Raw genomic sequence first — 15,488 nt, forward strand, 5'->3', positions numbered from 1 at the left:
ATATTATCAACTGAAGCAGGGTCCCATTTAAGGTAGATTTCGCATTCCTGTCTCAAGACATGACTTAAAAAGATCTTTTAAAAATATTTTGAATTTTTAAACATTTAACGATATCTTGACAAGTTTGTAATTTAATTTGACATGGCAGTTTGTTGATTTTATGATAAGAGTTGGGACTAATTAAGACAAATTCAAATTTACGCTCAGCCCTTACCCTTGCTTGAACTCCTTTACCCCTCGCACTAAAAGCCGGCGTGTATCCAACTACATTACGGAAATCGGCGAGCTTATTTCTCAAGGCAAGGTCTCTTCTCTCCATGTTTGACAAACAGCAACTAGGACAATCTTCATAAACGTTGTGTTCTTTCGGATCAGGTTTTTTCTTACTACATACTTCCAGCTTGACGAGGCATTATACTCAACCTGTTGAAATGTGTCCGAATGTAAATGTAAATATTTTATATTTAAATACTAACGATTGGCGAACAACACCGATCTTACCTTTGAAAAGTTGCATACTATTTGTTAAACTGTACATTAAAAGTACATATGAGTTTTTTAAAGGTTTTGTATATTAGTCCCATAGTAAAGTAAAACTTATTTTGTAATTAATTCATGTTCTATTTATATTGTCACGCGGTAAAATTTTACGTGTAGAGTTTTTTTGAACTTGGCTTTGCGCATGTAGTGCTTTGTGAGCCCGCGTGAGTTCCTGACACTTGTTTGCGACACTCGGGCTTTGATTCGTTTTCCTGGCGCGGTAGATTGCTAACGCTCTCTGTTTTTCTGGGGCGGTGACGTGATTCGCCGCCCGAGAGCCTGGCCAGCTGCGCGGGCGGTTGCGTCATCTTGTCCTGGAATCTCCGGGAGTGTTGGCAGCCCTGGTTGGTTTCGCTGCGTTGGTGTTTGTGTCGCCACCAGGTGGCAGACGTGCGAGTCTGGCATGACCGGTGGAGGGGGGGGATAGCGTCGGTTGGCGGAATGGCGGTTGGTTTGTGGAATCGCGGCCGGGATTTTTGTTTTCGCGTGGAGGGTTCTCGACGTGATGACGTTGTGAAGTGAATTTAATAAATGGGGCCACCCTGGGTGCGCCGGTGTGTGGTTCTTCTCGGTGAGGTGCTGGAGGTCTGTCGGAGCCCCGGCCTGGCCGGTAGCTGCGTGCTGCCGTTCGACGGTGTTGTAAGTAATGGCGAACTCGTAATTTTCTTTCACCTCTTGTAACATCTGGGGGCGTATTTCAAACTTGGGTTAGGATGACTTAACGTTTTGATTCTTTCCAGGAGTGCAGGCAGTGTGTGGTATCCAGTAATGTAAACTTTCTTTCGTTTATTTAGCTTAAGGATGGGTCGAGGTGTGCGTTAAGAATAATCATGTTATTTTAAAAAGAAGTAATACTCGTTCTAAGAAGAAGATAAATTAATGTTTATTTATTTCAAAGGAGGATTTATTTATTTTTTTTTGTTGTTACCAGAGTATGTTGACATTATTGACTTTATTTATTTATTTAATTAATTAATTATTTACTTATGTGTTGGTCACAGTTTACCAGAAATAAAACCTGAAACGATGTGGGATAAATAATACTTTTTTTTTCTTTCAGTCAACACCCTACACCCCCTGTCCTAAGGAGGTTAGACAATCCCTGTACCAGCTCTACTGCTACCACCCCCCCCCCCCCCCCTAATGTTTATTTTGAGAGACATTTGTGTTGATCTTGACGGAGACCGAGGGCCCTTGGGACAAAATGGTGTGAGGCTAGGGTATGTCTAATTGTAGGGTGTGTGTTATTTTTTTTTAAATTTGTTTGGTGTAATGGTGATGTTTGGTTTTAACCATATCTGTTTCAGGGGTCACGAGGTACAGCCAGGTTATTTATAAATGTTTTAAGCATGAGAAAGTATTATTAATTTTTTTTACATTTGGCCTATTCTGTAATGGTAATCATTTTCTTTTTTTTCAGCCAGTGTTTGAGATAAGTGTTTATGTTTATCAGCAAGGAACAACATATTCAGGAGTTTTAATTTGCATACCTTCCTTTTTCAGGTTTTAATTATAGGAGTGGAGACAGAATGCCTACTTACATGTTCTCTGAATAAGTGTAGAAATGAAATGGTCTTGTTATAGAGTTAAGTATTTTAATTAAGTTAAGTAATTTTTTTTTACAAATTGCACTTTAGTATTTCATTTGATTTTTTTTTTTTTTTTTTTTTTTGGTATTGTGTGTGTAATTATAAGCAGTTGATTTAAGATTTTTTTTTTTTAAGCCAGGTTAGGTAACATTTGTGAGGAGGCTGAATGTTCATCAGGAGCATGATTATTTTTTTTTTAGTTTAAGTATGTCCACACACTGAGTATTCTGTTTATTTTTTTTTTTTTATGTTTGGGCATGTCTTATCAATACACTCTTAGCCTATGTACTGACGACAAGACAGGGATACCTGATATTTGTGGAAATAGTAGTTCAGATGAGGAGCCCCTGGTAAAGATACAAGAAAAATTGCATTTGTTAAACTCAGCACCTAGAGGAGACCACCACGACACAATGGAGGCAGGAAAATTTTTTGTGGAACCTAGCTATTTTTGGGGGAGACAAATAGAAGATGTTGATGAGTTTATAAAACAGTTTAGGAGAGCAGCCAAGGTCAATGGCTGGAATGACCAAAAATGTATTGCGTATTTACCCACATTTCTCAGGGGACCAGCTAGTCGCTGGTATGACAGTTATGAGTCAACATTGGAAAATTTGAAAACTTTTGATGAATTAGCCACTGCTTTAAAGGCTGCTTTTGTTCGTGTAGGTCAGGTAGAAGACCTGGAAATAAGACTTCAATCAAGAGTACAGGGTGGGGAGGAACCATTTGAATCTTTTATTTACGACGTTCTTCACCTTTGTAATCGGCTTGACCCCAAAATGCCAGAAGCCAATAAAGTAAGATATTTATTAAGAGGCTTACGACCGGATATTGTGGAGAAAGTTATGTTGTTTCCTAACAACACAGTAGACCAGTTGCTAGGAAATTTAAGAAAAATTGAGGCAGGCCTATACTATGCGAAGAGTCATGATAGATTAAAGGGAAGTGGGGCAGTAAAACCAGAACAAGTTCTTGTTCGAAATATCAGGGAGGCAGACACAATGGATTCAAAAATAGAAAACAGACTAATGGAGTTGGGGAAACAGTTAAAGCAACTGCGTGAAGAAATGGAAGTTTTAAGAGTTCAGCCCATACACTTACAAAATTTCAGACCTAGTGGAGAAAATAGAAATAATCTTAACAAACAGAAACACAACAGTACACCTAGAGACACAACCCAAGATCCCGGTTCTAGAACCTTTGCTAGACCCCAGAGGACCTTTGATGGGAGACCCATCTGTTTTAAATGCAACAAGCCGGGACACATTCAGTGGAACTGTCGCTCACAGCCAAATATGCAGAAAACAGGGAAACTAGGCAGGAAAAGTTATGCACAGACTAGGAATGCATTCTGTAAGAACACAATGTCCCTTTTTAAGTGCGATGGGGTGTTCAGTTTAAAAACTAAGATTTTTGGGACAGAGATCCCCGTTTTTATAGATAGCGTCGCTGCTGTATCTTTAGTGGATAGTAAGTTAATTCCTAAACGTTTTTGGAAACCAGCAGAACACAGAGTTGTAGCAGGGGTGTCTGCACAAACCCACCACTTGAATCACATGGTTATGCTGGGTTTTAAATTAGGCCAATTTTTTTATCATCACCCAGTAGGACTGGTAGAGACACCAATCCGTGGTCTTATTTTAGGATGTGATTTTCTTACTAAGTTTGAGGCAGTAATTTCATGTAAGGGAAACAGAAATACTTTATTTACAATAAACCATCCCACTGCGAGCATTCCAGTACAAGGAGCAGAGGTGAGGGAGGCTAAGGACAGACACAGAAAACATGATAAAATTAACGCACCCCCTTGTGATAACCAAGTTCAGAAGTCAGGAACCCAAGATGATCCTCCTAAAGTAAACAAAATTGAATCAGAACCTACTTTGAGGTTAGGTTGTGTCAGGATAAAAGAGCATTCACACAACGAGGCTAGGATGCATCAACGAATTCCAGTGTGTTTTGCAGGTAATGATTTAGCAGAGGAAGTTAGTAGTAGAACCCTAAGGGGCAAAGAGAAAACGTTAGAATTACCTGTTTTTGTTGTGCAAGATATTGATTTGACTAAGAAGCAACAGTCTGACCCCAGATTAATGCCTTCAGGACCTAAGACAAAATTACGTAGACGAACCAAAAATGTTCCTTTGCATGATGATGTGTTTTGCTATAATAATCCCAAGCCAGATAGAATAGACCAACGTAGGTACGACAAACGAAGACGAGCGGTGAGTTATAAGGTGGGGCAGGAAGTGTTAGTGTTTACTCCGATCCGGAAAAAGGGGCTTTCGGAGAAGTTGTTGCATCGCTGGTTTGGTCCTTTTGTTGTTGAGAAAAAAATATCTGATAATCTGTATCGGTTAAAAAAGTGTCAACGTGGTAAAGTTAGCTATGAGGTAACTAATGTGGAAAGAATGAAACCATTCTTTGCTGCCTGAGTTTATTTATTTATTTTTTTTTATAGTGATGTCAATTGTGAGCCCTGTTTGTATAGTGTCTAGATTCTTTGGAAGGCCATCAAGTATTTGTTTACTGGTGTTCGTTTGTTGTGTATTGTAACCTGTGATACATTTCATTTCGGTCCTGGGTTATTTTGTTTAATAGTGACTTGTCAATTTAAGATTTGTTTTTTTTAAGTCGCTCGTAAGAGTGTTTCAGGTACCCTCAAAGCCACTCGGGCCCTCATAATGAAGACAACTTGCTGGTGGCTACTGATGGGTATGCTGGTGCTGTCTCGAGGGGATGACGCGCCTCATTCGCCGTTCCAACCTGAGACAGTGGGGGTCATTGCTGGTGCCCATTTCGAACCTCTACCAAAGGTGATGTTGTATACCTCATCGGTACCTTTAAATTTTAAGGTCCCTAACCAAACTTTTTAGCGGTGGATGGTAACCACCTAGTGACGATCCAAGGACGTAATTTGTTGGACTGCCGGCCTTTGGAGGAGAATTTGTGTTTTGTGCCTAGATTTTCAGGAGACACCATGGGAAGTGCATTGTGCCCCAAAGCTTTGTTTCAGGGGGTTACAATCGAAAGACTTGCAGAACTTTGTACTTTTCAATGCCGTTCCGGAACTCACCTCATGATCACGCAGGCTGGGCCGGAACGCTATTTTTTGACTCACCTTAGGGGCAAGGTGGAGTTACAGTGTGCCAAGAATCCTAACCAAACTTTGATTATAGATGATGAAGAACGACCAGGTGCTGTGGACATAGAAGTTCCATGTGACTGTCGATTGTATTTGAATAGTGAATTGAAAATTAATGAATTGTACCCTTGTGACTATAGAGCTAAGTCTAAGTTTCAACTACTTCATGTGATCCCAGCAGCCTGGACCAGGTTAAAGAAATTAAAGATTTTTCCACGGACTGCTTCCAGCCACACAGTTTTCCCCTCATTGGAGGATTGTTTAGATGAGGACTGGCCCTCTGCCATTCCTCATTTGAATTTCACGGTTTCTCAGTTCACTAGATTGGACCCCATTTCTTTGAATAAACCGGTTGAAGTATTGAGTTTCATGGTCAGACATGTTCAAAGTATTGCATTATTTGTGATAGGGGGTACCCTATTTTTGATTATTATTAGAAATCCATACCTTGTGGGTATTGGAACGTTCCCACGTGTAGCTGCACTGGATGAGACCGCTATGTTAAATGCTGAACTTACTGTTATGGTTTTTGTCTTGGGAATTGTAATTGGTATGTTGGCTTTTCTTATCTGGAAGTGTATTCAACTTAAACGAAGTGCACAGAAAAATTTGAAGATATCGTCCCCAGTCACGCCTGTTGAGGCCTCCACGAGTGGAGAGGCTATGGACTTACGAGAACGATTACGTAATGAAAATGTAATAAAGGCCAAATTGTCCAGTAACACTGGTGATGAATTTCTTGTAAACATCACACTTATCGAACCATGAGGTAAATTTTCTTTGATTGATGGACTCATCCTAATTGTTTACTGTTTTCACGGTTTGTAATTATTTCAAAATGGTATTTGTTGTTTAATGAAGAATTAGCTATGTTTTTTTAAAACAAAGTAAGTTACGACTAATTATTTGGGCACATTGGTGTATTGTTTATAAAGATTTAGATTTTGTTTGTTAACCAGAGATGTCCCTAGGTGTCTGTTATTTTGATAGGTTATGCTGGATTGGAGGTTAAGCCAAGAAAGAGTTCCTTATCTCCTTTACCTCCCTTCCATACTCCTTCCAGTGTCATGTACTGTGCGTTTGAACCAGATTTCCATGGACTCGGAGAGCCAGGACCAACTTTAAACTCGACATGTGGTGCTAGTGTAGAAGATGAACTGTTATAGCATCAATCATCGTGTCCATCCTCATTACCGAGGATCTGGGACTATACAGCCTGTACCTGGTGGTGGGAAAAAGTAACTGTTATCCCATCCAGGAATTGTTGTGGGCTGTGTGTGACTCCTGTGGAAGTGCATTCGTCGGATGACCCCAGTTGATTGCGACATGTATGTGTGGACTCTCAGTTTCTAGAAGAGAAGAGACGAGACTGCTTGGTCGCAGTGGGGTTCGCCGCTATCATGGCATTGCTACGTTGAGAAGCCAGTGCTACATTTCTGTACTAATGATTTTAGTGAACGTTCTATCCCGCAGCTGGTTGCTGCCATTACGACTCTGTGAAGATTTTGGACTTCAACTAACTTTTGAAACTTTTGAACTACCTTCTGGTTCCTACCTAGCAGCGTATCCTCTTGTGCCCTCGGTCCTCTTAAAAAGGGAAGGATATTTTGGATGTAAGTTTTGTATCCTAATTATTGAATCTGCGGGGTAAACAGGCACCTGGGTTCATCAATGGTTAGGCGTTTTTGGATTCCCATACCTACCTTGTTTGAGATTTGCCTATGTTAGACACTGTTGTTAAATGACATTAATGAAAGGTTAAATTTATGAGTATGTCCTTTTCTATTGTTGAAGTATGTTGCTACCCCTATGTAAGTTTATGTTTTTGAATCACCTAAGATTATTTTTGTTGTTGTTATTGTTTATTTTGTTGATGAATCTGATGCTGGGTATGAAAGTTTCACAGTATTGACGGATGGCACTGCTGGCAACATGCAGCAGAGATGGCTGGAGCTGAGGGGTGCTACTCCAAAAGGTGGAGCCCTGGACTTGGGGACGAGCTGCAGATCGTCCACCGGGATCATGGCTTCCGCCACCCCTTCGAGCTGTTCTGTCACCATACTCCGCCTCTCTTGGCTGTAGGCCAGTCAAGTTAGGCTTAAATGTGCTTGTACCTCAAGATTACTTAATTTAGCTCAATACAACTATGTACACTCATTATTGGAGATATGAAATTGTAATTTTATGTTGTAAGCAATCGGATCAATCTTTGGATACCTCGAACCCGTCTTTAAGTCTAGCTCTGTTTGTTATGTCATCGATTCTCCTCTGGCCGGTCTTGCTATGACTTTTAGGAATTGGCTCGTGCCTCTCAGGCTTCTTTTGTAATCTTAATAGTTAGCATTGTAAAATTTTCTTTCAATCCTTTGTTTGTAAATTTAAAGTTGTGGTTCTTGGCTTGTGGGGCACAAGCCCTCGTCGTCCGGAGTGATGTCACGCGGTAAAATTTTACGTGTAGAGTTTTTTTGAACTTGGCTTTGCGCATGTAGTGCTTTGTGAGCCCGCGTGAGTTCCTGACACTTGTTTGCGACACTCGGGCTTTGATTCGTTTTCCTGGCGCGGTAGATTGCTAACGCTCTCTGTTTTTCTGGGGCGGTGACGTGATTCGCCGCCCGAGAGCCTGGCCAGCTGCGCGGGCGGTTGCGTCATCTTGTCCTGGAATCTCCGGGAGTGTTGGCAGCCCTGGTTGGTTTCGCTGCGTTGGTGTTTGTGTCGCCACCAGGTGGCAGACGTGCGAGTCTGGCATGACCGGTGGAGGGGGGGGATAGCGTCGGTTGGCGGAATGGCGGTTGGTTTGTGGAATCGCGGCCGGGATTTTTGTTTTCGCGTGGAGGGTTCTCGACGTGATGACGTTGTGAAGTGAATTTAATAAATGGGGCCACCCTGGGTGCGCCGGTGTGTGGTTCTTCTCGGTGAGGTGCTGGAGGTCTGTCGGAGCCCCGGCCTGGCCGGTAGCTGCGTGCTGCCGTTCGACGGTGTTGTAAGTAATGGCGAACTCGTAATTTTCTTTCACCTCTTGTAACATCTGGGGGCGTATTTCAAACTTGGGTTAGGATGACTTAACGTTTTGATTCTTTCCAGGAGTGCAGGCAGTGTGTGGTATCCAGTAATGTAAACTTTCTTTCGTTTATTTAGCTTAAGGATGGGTCGAGGTGTGCGTTAAGAATAATCATGTTATTTTAAAAAGAAGTAATACTCGTTCTAAGAAGAAGATAAATTAATGTTTATTTATTTCAAAGGAGGATTTATTTATTTTTTTTTGTTGTTACCAGAGTATGTTGACATTATTGACTTTATTTATTTATTTAATTAATTAATTATTTACTTATGTGTTGGTCACAGTTTACCAGAAATAAAACCTGAAACGATGTGGGATAAATAATACTTTTTTTTTCTTTCAGTCAACACCCTACACCCCCTGTCCTAAGGAGGTTAGACAATCCCTGTACCAGCTCTACTGCTACCACCCCCCCCCCCCCCCTAATGTTTATTTTGAGAGACATTTGTGTTGATCTTGACGGAGACCGAGGGCCCTTGGGACAATATGAACTAATTAAAAATTTTATTCTAAAAGAACAAAAAAAATCCCTTTCGGCACAGTCTACCGCGGAAGTTAAATTTCGAAATACATATTTCTTCTGGAATGTTCTGCAAAAATTTTTTAAATTCTAGAATATTGTGAGAACATAATATAGGCCTAAATAACTTCGTTAATGTTCTTCAATTTTCGAAATTGATTGATTATATATTTTTTTAATATTCTGAGGCCATTTGCTGGGCCTCAGTCTTATTGCACCTTTTTCTATAAATTCTTTTATATTTCCTTTTTTTTGTTTTAAATATTGTTCTGATGTTATTCTTGTTCTTATCTAGGCCAGTTATTATTTATTTAAATATGTGTGTAATTCTTTTATATTATATTTTTGTTTTGATGTGAGTCAGTTTCTTTCATACACTAATACGCAATATCGATACCGTTTCCTCGAATGGCCACTGTGCACGGTGTCATCGGCGGCTACCTGAAGTCACGACTGCCGGCGGGGCTGGAAGACACATCGTGGGACGGCTCCGCACGGACGCGCGAGGTCTCGCCGGGTGGGCGAGCCGGAGAGGCGGCCCGCCCCTACTTGTGCTGGCACATTGAGCACTACGTTTGTTGAGGACAAACGGGAGTGATTATACTACGGATAGCCGGCACCTGCAAGGTAAAGAGGCGACCGGTAGATTTGCATTTGGCCCCCGCCCGTAAGTGTTACACAATTGGGATTTGAATGAAATTTAGAAATTGGGAGACTTAAACATTCGTGCACGAATATATATTTGACTTGAAGACGTGTGTGATACGTCCCGTTTAGGTGCAAGGAATAGGCATACGTTCTCCTCGTTATGACTTTTATTTAGGAATCCGGAAACATAGACAGTGTGATAGCTAAGCCCTGATGATAATGGATTTTGCCTTTACGTGAGTCGGCGTGTAGGAACGTACATTTACGCAGTGGCTCGTCTCGCATGCGTGGACGCTTTTGACCTAGTTGAATTTTGGTATAGGACAGGAAAACAGCTGATCGTTTGTGATTCTCAAAAAAACGTACACGTTAAAAATATATACTTTATTACGCTAAATATGAAATTAATTAATACGACACATGTTTTCAATGATCATGTCAATAATTTCCGCTTCTGAAAGGATTTATGTATTTTATCTATGCTTGTAACTAGGTCTTTTGGTATAAGAATTTATAATAATATTTTAGCTACATCTATAATTTATATTCTCTGTAAAGGTATTATTTCTTTTATGTTATATATTCTAACTATTTATCATTAGCTTCCATCTGAGCCGTACAGCTAATTATCCTATTTTGTACTATGTTGAAGGAGTAAACTTTATCTAGTATATTTAATTAATTTTGTATGTTGAAGGAGTAAACTTTATCTAGTATATTTAATTAATTTTGTTTTACGTAGGTAGTTTTCCAAGACTAGCCCATAATGCCTTTACTTGCCTTTTATATTTACGACCGGCTATCGGTGGGCCACAATACCATGCAGCAAAAATGTTTTCAATTTTTTTTTTTAGTTCAATGCTTCCAACATCGAAGTAACTTAAAACCTACTTCATACTATAGGCTACTTAGGAAGGAAATTATGAAGTTTTTTACGTTCAAACACTAAATTTTATTCCTTGACTAATAAGTGGTTGTATAAAAATTAGTTTTGGATAAAGGTTTAAGATAATGTTTATATAGTTTGCAATAAGTTTCTAACGAATTCGATAGTGTTGGTAGTACGAAAGTTTTTTAAATTACTTTATTTAAACTCCTGTATTTTTAATCCCTTGCAACAACTTGCAACGCCTTATCAAAGGTTTTTCAGTTAAACGTATTAAATAATGTTTAGGATATTTAAAATAAATTGAAACAGATTTTATAGTGTACATATTAAGGGATTTATGGATTTATTTGTCCTTAAACCCATGGCTTTACATAATAAGCAACAATAATTGTATAAAAACGATTTCGCACAGACGTTTAAGATAGTATTTATGAGATTTATAAACTACAAGATGACCCTGTGAACTTCGTACCACGTAAAATTAATTTCATGGTAACTCTTCATAAGCAATTATCAATCCTTATCAACCTTCCAACTCAATTTATTGAGATCAAGAATTTTAGCCGCTTCGTGTACGGGTTGGTTTTTTTTTGATTATTAAATGAAACTTATTAATAACCTCTTATATATTCCTCGAGTTTTGTTGAAACACATTTAAAATTAATTTGTGGTTATGTCTAAGACTGCAAAGTCAATTTGCCTTAGTAGAATGGCTGATCAAAAAGAATGTTTGCAAAATGTAATTAAATTCGCTTTAACCAAATCTATTCTCAAAATCGACTACCTTTCTTTTACGAAAAATGATTTTGAATGTGATAGATTTCACACAACCGCATGGAATGATTAAAAGTTATGTATTGTGCATATATAATTCCTCGAATCTCGCTAAAACACATTTAAATGAATTTGTGGTAATCTAAGCCTGCAAAGTCATTTTACCTTCAAAAAATGGCTGATGAAAATAAATGTTCGCAAAATGTAATTAAATTCACTTTAAACAAATCATTTCACAAAATCCACTACCTGTCTTTAACGAAAGAAAGATTTTAAATATAATAGATTTCACACAACCGTACGGAATGAAAACAAACACATGGAGGAAAAACCGTTATGCATGGCACAGCTGTCAAGCGAAAAGTTCGCCATCTATTGAATGTATGTTATCGGAAGTGGTAATTCCCATACAAAATTACAAATTTATATTTTTTTCATTATTTCGGCAGTTTCTTTGGTTTTATTGTAATGTTTCTTTTTCTTAAACCACTTCAGTATTGAGGCGAAAAATAATAATAATTATTCAAAACGGTCAAGCCATTTTAGAGTTTTTGCGAGACTAACGCACTACAATTTATCTATCTTTATATACACACACACATACACACATATAAATATATATATTTAAGATTTCCACCTATGTACTGACTCATCATGATATCTCTGAAACTGTAAGGCCTAGAGACTTGAAATTTGGTAGGAATATTCTTTTCGCAGAGTAGTGGTCAGCTAAGAACGGATTTTACGAAATTCCACCCCCAAGGGGAGTTGCGGGGGCGTTAATTTAAAAAAAAATCTACATGAGTAGTATAGGAAAGCATGTCCGGGGACAGGCTTCAGGATGTGGTGCCTGTGGTGCCGACCGCCATTTTGGATTGTGACGTCACAGCGGCCATCTTGGATAACTGTGACCTTGACCCCGGTGGCCATCTTAGATCCGCCATCTTTAAATCGTGTGCCCCACTCACTCTTTATGAAATTTTCATCTCGGTCGCCATATTAATTTTTTTCTATTCCGCTGGAGGCCGCAATCTTGGATAACACCGACTTTGTTTCTGCTGTTTGTTCCTAGAGAGCACCAGCGTCGCTCTGTCTCATCATATTGACGTCAGCCGGGGCTTCGCCCCACGAGCCTGATCATCCTCCGTTCCCTTTCCCACCACCTTTCCTACCCGGCATTTGTGTCGTGACGTACGACGTAGCCGTGTGAGATTCAAACTGCGCGCCATGAACTACAGCAAGAGGGCGCTTATCTGCAGTGCGCCGCACCCCTAATATATATTAATTAATATTGTAATCCTTTTTCTTTCCACCCCAAAACAGTGTAACGATGGCTATGCATGTGAGTGTCTTTTAATTAATAACTTCATGATCTTTTGTTATTTAATAAGTCCAAGCACGAACAAGGACGTGAACATAGGCCTAGAAATCTTAATTTGTGAAATAACAACAATCACTTTTAAAATCTTCAATATAATTTATTATTTTTATTTATACAAATACAGGTAAAACAAGTCATTATAGTATGTACCAGCTTCTCTCAGTTATTTGTGTATTAGGGCTACTTCTTGGATATACGAAGACCTTCCTGCACAAAGCGAAGCATGTTGAAGACTTAACCTGTCAACCAATATGTTAGGATCTTCCCATGGTGAGTAATTAATCTCTTCTGCTACCATCTTCCATGCATGTTTATTATAAATACTTTTAATATCACTTTTGTCACAGCGATCATCGTAAACCAAAAAAATTAATCTGTTGGTCTAAATGCTTGTAATTGATTTGATTGATACTTTAGGTCTGACAGTTCAAAGACGTCATCTTTACTGGCTGAAATATGTTATATCAGCTGTCAACGAAGATGGTTATGAGGTTTGTAAATGTCTGGTCTATACACATGACATTGTTCATGACCTGGTCTCGTCGCCCATAGACACTTGGCCTAAAAGTATAGCATTTTACATAAACTTGAAGAAATGTATTCTAAGTATCGAAAAATTAGACTTCCATGTTAATCATAGCGGCAACGTATTTAATTGGTTGGACATGTATTTTGTGTATTAATGATTTTCGTAAAATGATCAATAAACTCCACGAAAGGTAATGGGAAACAGAATATAAAATTTATTTTAAGCTTTAGTTATCCTTATCACAGACCGAGAATCAAACCAAGAACGAAAATCTATCTCGCCAATCAATTTTTTTAATAATAGAATTTTTTGATAATTTTTGGGATTTTTCCCGAAATTATACATGATTCTTTAATTATACAATTAAATATACAGTTGGGTTTGTTTTATAGATCAGGTTATATGAAAATTTTGAAGCTGAAGCTGCCCGCATGCAATGTTTTTTTTTCCCTTACAGAACTTCGACAAACATTAACTACTCAAAACATCCAAGATATTAACATATATATATATATATATATATATATATATATATATATATATATATATATATATATATATGTATATATGTGTATATATATATATATAAGATAATCTTATGTATAAACAAATGTTTCACGTACAAGCCATTAGAAACCAAAGTAATGATAAAATAGCCTAAAATATTTATTAATGTTTACGTCAAATATTCTGTCAAATAATTACTACCCCTTAAAAATTCCTATATTTTTTTTTTTACTTAGACTTACGCGTCTATACATATAGCCAAGTGAGAATGTGATATAACAAGGAAGATTGACCTTACACATTTGTATCATTAATAAATTTACACCCCTAGCCTTTTGTTCATGTAATCCTACCAATAAACAAATTTCCTCACTGCATTTACTTTTAAAATTTTTAATCAATTAATTACACTATGTAGTTGTGATAAACCTTCCTACTTGGTCAAAATCTTTTAATAAACTAAACAAGCCTAAAAATACTGCATTTAATACTGCAGTGTACCTTGTACCTATCCAAATAAACATTTTTTGCATTCTGCTAGGAAATGGATAAACCCGGAGTTATTTGGACATACCAGATCACAATAAACACAGATGGAACAGCATTTGTGCACATGTATTTTTTGTGGTTGTCCAAAAATAGTTTTGCAAGTCTCCTGTATTAACATCCACATGGAAATGTACGGAACACACACAGACATTTTCTGGATTAAATTTGACACGTTGTTTCAGCGCGCAACCTAATCTCCTAACTTGTAGAAACTTTGGGGTACAAAACAACGACATAAACTGTTTAGAGAAAGTGGGTTCGTTGCTCGTCTTCCACACAATAACTGCAAGTGAGAAGTTCCGCTAGCGCCTCCACGTTGCACGTGAATTTGGTCGGGGGGAAAAGCGCGGGAGTCTGTAATAATTGGCGTTGAGAACTAACTAAAACCTTGACCATGGTTTGCGATATTCTTCAATGCCTTCTCACTTTAAATCTTTCAAAGAATGTCATTCGTGTTTCACCATGAGGAATGGTTATCTAAACCAATTTTTACACTTTAAAATAAAATCGAGTCTTTTAAGTAAAACAAGAAAAGGTGTAATTTTAACGGTTATAATTGCTACCGACTGTCTGCTTCCATGAATTTAATATAAAATCCTAGTGCGAGTACGCATAGTAATAAACGAATAACTGAATTACTGATTGCGAGAAAAAGAAGTATTTCCCCAAGAAAATACAAAGCAAAATGTGTTCAGGATACCTTCTAAAATATGTTGTTCCTATGGTTATTATCATGAAAAATCCTTATCTCTTCAATTAATTTAACAAATTTTGATTTGCAACATCTAAGCTCTTAGTAAACGGCACTTGGTTGGAGTATGTATTGCGTGAATGTTACGGAAGTAAAGGAATTTAAATGTTTAACAGATAGTGCTGTTACCTATGATGAATGGCAAAACCAGAGTTCACAAAGCCACAACAACACTTTATAGTACTAACGTTTTAGTGAATTTTAATAAGATGGGCAGTATTTTAATAAAAGCCCTTGTTGAAAACCATGCCTAAAGCTGGAGTTTACCTCGGTATGCTAATGGTATGATTCTATAGTCAACGCAGTTGCTCTGGCAGAAAATTCTAGCGGCGTGTGTGGAAATTGCGAGTGATTCGTCACCCGACGTGTACTTGAAAAAACAATTTGCTATGTTAATCATGCTCGGCATTATTTTAAAGAATTGTACGTTTGATTTTGTGTTCATATTTCATATTATAAGCGTATTTGCAACATGAGAACACATGAATTTGCTCGTACCTGAGGTACGATATTACACATTACCGGTAAGTACTGATATACTCACTCACATTTTTAAAACTTTTATGATCATTTCTCTTTTGAAATGTTATTTTTACATGGCAACTGTA

At 38.0% G+C, this 15,488-nt stretch overlaps 1 protein-coding gene across 8 annotated transcripts in view; it reads right to left on the reverse strand.

The window, feature by feature from the left end:
• LOC134531585 (tRNA (guanine(26)-N(2))-dimethyltransferase) overlaps positions 1-15,488 on the reverse strand; it is a 161,593-nt gene that overhangs the window by 119,422 nt on the left and 26,683 nt on the right. The gene's annotated exons all lie outside the window — the stretch shown is intronic.

This window comes from Bacillus rossius, chromosome 5 (assembly GCF_032445375.1).
Source record: "Bacillus rossius redtenbacheri isolate Brsri chromosome 5, Brsri_v3, whole genome shotgun sequence".
Taxonomy (NCBI): domain Eukaryota; kingdom Metazoa; phylum Arthropoda; class Insecta; order Phasmatodea; family Bacillidae; genus Bacillus; species Bacillus rossius.